A 4452-nucleotide genomic window follows, 5' to 3' on the forward strand; every position below is an offset into this window, starting at 1 on the left:
TCCACGAACACACCCAAAGAAACAAACAAGCCAAACAAAAAAGGGGCTGGAGAGCTGGCTTAGCGGTTAAGTGCTTGCGTGTGAAGCCTAAGGACCCTGGTTCGAGGCTCAGTTCCCCAGGTCCCACGTTAGCCAGATGCACAAGGGGGGCACACGTGTCTGGAGTTCATTTGCAGAGGCTGGAAGCCCTGGCACACCCATTCTCTCTCTCTCCCTCTATCTGTCTTTCTCTCTGTGTCTGTCGCTCTCAAATAAATATATAAATAAATTAAAAAAATATTAAAAAACAAAAAACAGAGCCAGGTGTGGTGGCGCACACCTTTAACCCCAGCACTTGGGAGGCAGAGATAGGAGGATCGCTGTGAGTTCGAGGGCACCCTGAGTGAGACTCCATAGTGAATTCCAGGTCAACCTGGGCTAGAGCAAAACCTACCTCAAAAAAACAAACTAAAAACAAAAAACTATCTCCACTTGCTCACTATTGGGCCAAATCTTTTACCTTTAGCATGCATGTGTTGTGCATGTGTGTGCACACATATGTATGAGTGAACATTCACAAGTGTACATGGAGGCCAAGGGTCAATGATGTCAAGAGTCTTCCTCAATTGCTCTCACGTATTTTTGGAAACAGTCTCTCAATGAACCTGGAGCTCACCAAATCAGCTAGAATAGCTAGCCAGTAAGTCCCAGGCATCCTACTGTCTCCACCTCTCCAGTGATGGAATTATAGGCACCCTTCCATACCTAGCTTTTACATGAACAGTGGGGATCCAAACGCAGGTCCCCATGCTTGTAGGACAAGCACTTTTCCCACTGAGCCACCCTCAGCCTTCTGAGTCATAATGTCTTCAACCCCACCAACATATGCTGGGGATGGACCCCAAACCTGGGGCCTCCTGCATGCTACGCAAACTCCCTACCAACCCTACTCCTCTTTAAATGAGAACACAAAATAATGAGGAGCACATCGGCAGTCGTGGGGGCTGGGAGGGTTGGAAGGGGGGTCTCCTACTGCTGTCCTTCCTACCCAATCATGTCTGCCCCAAAGGTCTGACTGTTTCTGGACTCCTTGTCAGGTGGCTGAGCTTTCCCACTGGGCAAATGGGAGTAAGCAAACAGGTTTCACCTGTGGGAACACAGCCCAGGCCCCAGGGATGCTTGGTGAGACTCCCACCCCCTATTTGCTCCAGCGGAATCCTCTCCTTCCTTCCCTCTCCAGTGGTTTCCTTACTGGGAGATTAAGTCTCCAAAGGGGTCCACTAGGACCCCCTACCTCTTGCCACCCATCAGCATTCTGACATAATGCTGAGGCAGGTGAAAGAAAAATAATCCTTCCCCACTTTAAGATAGGTAAACTGAAGCTCAGACTAGCATCCGTATAGTTGGGTCTAGAATTGTATATCTTTGGCCGGGCATGGTGGCGCATGCCTTTAATCCCAGCACTTGGGAGGCAGAGGTAGGAGGATCACCAAGAGTTCGAGGCCACCCTGAGACTACACAGTGAATTCCAGGTCAGCCTGAGCCAGAGTGAGACCCTACCTCGAAAAAAAAAAAGAAAAAAAAAAAAAAGAATTGTATATCTTCGAAAACCAAGAAGAGGTTTTTTCATGAGGTCCTGCGGGGACTGGATGGCTGACAGCGAGGCAGAGGAGCCCTGGATGCCGAGCAGGAGATGGGTCACGAGTCCTGGCTCGTGGAGCCTCTTCTTTGGTCCACTAAGGGGTTGCCACCATGAAGCCATGCTCTGAGAGGCTGCTGTGACTCTTAGAGTCTCTATTACCTTGGAAAGCTAGGATACCACATAGGGGAAGCTATTTTCCCTGTGTCCTTTGAGGAAGAGCAAAGAAACCATTGTGGGTCTCTAGGGGTGAGGGTGACAGTGGAGACTTCCTAGATAATGAGAAGCACATGCTTAGCATCAGGTAGCCTGGCTCCCATTCCAGGCCTGCACCTACCTATGATGCTGTCCGATGGTGAAGCACCTTTCCAGGAGTCCTCAGCTATTCTATCTGTAAAATGGAGAGGGGACGGGGAGGCAGATCATTATCTTAGCATTCTCAGCATTTTCCAAATACTGTCCCCGGCCCTGCCCTCCCTGAGTCCAGACTGTCCCCAGAGCCTGACTTCACCATGTTGGCCTGACCAAATTTCTGACACCATCCAGCTGCTCCACCCTCCCTCTGGCCCTTGCCCAGGAGCCTGGCCAGATTCCAGAGCCCCATAGAAGCTGGGGCACAGGCAGTGGTCTTTGTCAGGCTTCGGGGACACACAGGGAGTATGATGGGGGAAGGTCCAAGCCCATGTTTGACTTCCTCAGTCCCCTCGCTCCCTCCTTCCCTGGTGAAATCTGAGCTCAGGGATCCTGGGAGAACTCTGGCTCTAGAAGAACATTCCATCCAGTTCTCCAAACAGTGCACAGCTGGCAGAGGGAGGGGCAGCCAGAGGCAGCCTTGTGGAGCCCTTGGATTGTTGTTTTCATGGAAATGAGGGAGTCTTGGCCCTGAGGGGCCAAACTCTAGCTGCCTGGACAGGCTCACTGGACAGAGAGGACAAAGGATGTCTAAACTGCACACACTGTCGGGAGCTGACCCAAGGCCATGCTGTGGAGTACCACTCACTGCCAGGGAGGATCCAGCTGCCTCAGAGTGTGTCCAGCCAGGTGTGCAAGGCTGCTTCACACCTGCCAGCCTGGAGGTGCCTGGGCAGCAGGTCAGGCCAGCAGAGGGCAGAGGTCTTGTGAGCCACCCCTTGTGATCAGGTTTTGAGCTGGGCCTCAGGCAGCAGGGGGAAAAAGGGAAGGGATGACTCAAAGATAGCAAGCCCCAGAGAGACGCTGGGCTAAGCTCTGACCACCAGCCGGGCCAAGCTCAGCTGCCTGTCCATGCCCACTCCTCAGAGATACTTGGTGAATCTCTGAGCTTCAGGTTTCTCATTTGCAAGAGAAGAGAGTGAGCTCTTCTAAGAGGTCAAAAGGTCCTTAGAGTGCTCGCTTGGGCAGCACATATATTAAAATTGGAATGATACAGAGATTAGCACGGCCCCTGAGCAAGGATGACACGCAAATTCGTGAAGCGTTCCATAAAAAAAAAAAAATTAAAAAGGTCCTGTGTCTAAATGTCCAGAAAGTGCCATGTTTCTTTGTAAGGTAACGTATGTCTGACTCAGTTTCCCAACTGAAGGACTAATCCCCCCCCAGCCTTTTGCCCCCAGCCAAGCTGAATCCCTGCCCCTCTGACCATGTCGGGGTGGCGAAAGATGCTCTGACTCTGTGCACATCCTGTTTCCTGTTAAATGGTTTCCAGGTGAGGCGGTGGTTGCCCTACAGAGGAAGGTGGGGGCACTGGGAATTTAGTGGGGGATGAGCAAGGAGCAGAAACAGGAAGGAGGTGGGAGCAGGCCATGGAAAATTCAGAGCCAGGAAACGGAGGCCAGCATCTGGCTTGCATTAAGCTGAAAGGGCTTCCCAGCCCAGAGCAGAGCAGGAGATACTGTGATCCACTGGCCTGGCCAGGCAGGGGCTGTGGCACTGAGTGGAAGCTTCCCATCCAGGGATGCAAAGGCTGACCAGAGAGAAGGGCAAAGTAGGGGACGAGGGAAATAGGCGATTCCCCTTCTGCCCACATTACAGAAGATCCTCCACGAAGGTTACCTTCTCCCACGTTCACAGTGCCACAGGGGAGGGAAATGAGTCCCTGACAGGCTAAGTGATTTGTTCAAGGTCACACAGCCAAGAAAGAAATCTCTTTCTTTTAAGAGAGACAAAAAATGAGGTGAAGAGTCTCAGTTCGAGGAACAGTAAAGATGAAGCCCAGTGGCAAAGTGCTTAGCTAGCAGGCGCAAGACTGCCCAGGACTGCACCTTTCCAGAGCGGTGGGGGAGGGGAAAAGAGAGACAAGCAGTGTTTGGAAAGAAGGGACAGTTTCGAGTATGTCTGGGCTATGCCCGCTGGCCGCCTTGGGAGCTGAGAACCCATTTTACGGTTGGGAAAACAGAGACCACAGAGGCTACAGTGGGGCTGTTTGAATCAGGGGTAAGTCCAGACCTGCGTTGCCAGCTGGACTGCATTTTCCCTTGGTGGTGATGAAAAGGCTTAAGGGGCTATTAAGTGTCTGTCCAAGGCCACTTGGCCAGCCAGTGATAAAACCAAGAAGGACCAGCACTTCCCAAAGTGTCAGTCATGAAAGATAGGGGACAAGTAGTCCCTTCATGGGGGCCCTGGTTGAAGGCTGGGACCTCAGTACAAGGGGGTCACTTCCCACCTCCCCTTCCCCAGGTATCTCGCCTTCTCTGGCCCACAGCCCACAGCCCAGGAAGGAGGTCCGTGTCTTCTGCTGCCTGCTGAGCCTCAGGAGTTAATAATTAAGAGTTTAAGGAGATAGAGGCCTGTCTAGGAGGCCCCGCCCGTCCGTCCAGGCCGCTGCTTCTCAGAGATAGCAAAGGTTAGTGTGAGGC

General features: G+C 52.2%; 1 non-coding gene across 1 annotated transcript; it reads left to right on the forward strand.

Moving 5' to 3' along the window:
- The first annotated feature begins 2982 nt into the window (after positions 1-2982).
- Positions 2983-3086, forward strand: LOC123458258. Its single transcript, XR_006635553.1, has one exon. It is a non-coding gene; the product is annotated as a U6 spliceosomal RNA (small nuclear RNA).
- The last annotated feature ends 1366 nt before the right edge of the window (positions 3087-4452 follow it).

The sequence above is a fragment of the Jaculus jaculus genome, chromosome 1 (genome assembly GCF_020740685.1).
Source record: "Jaculus jaculus isolate mJacJac1 chromosome 1, mJacJac1.mat.Y.cur, whole genome shotgun sequence".
NCBI classification, from domain to species: domain Eukaryota; kingdom Metazoa; phylum Chordata; class Mammalia; order Rodentia; family Dipodidae; genus Jaculus; species Jaculus jaculus.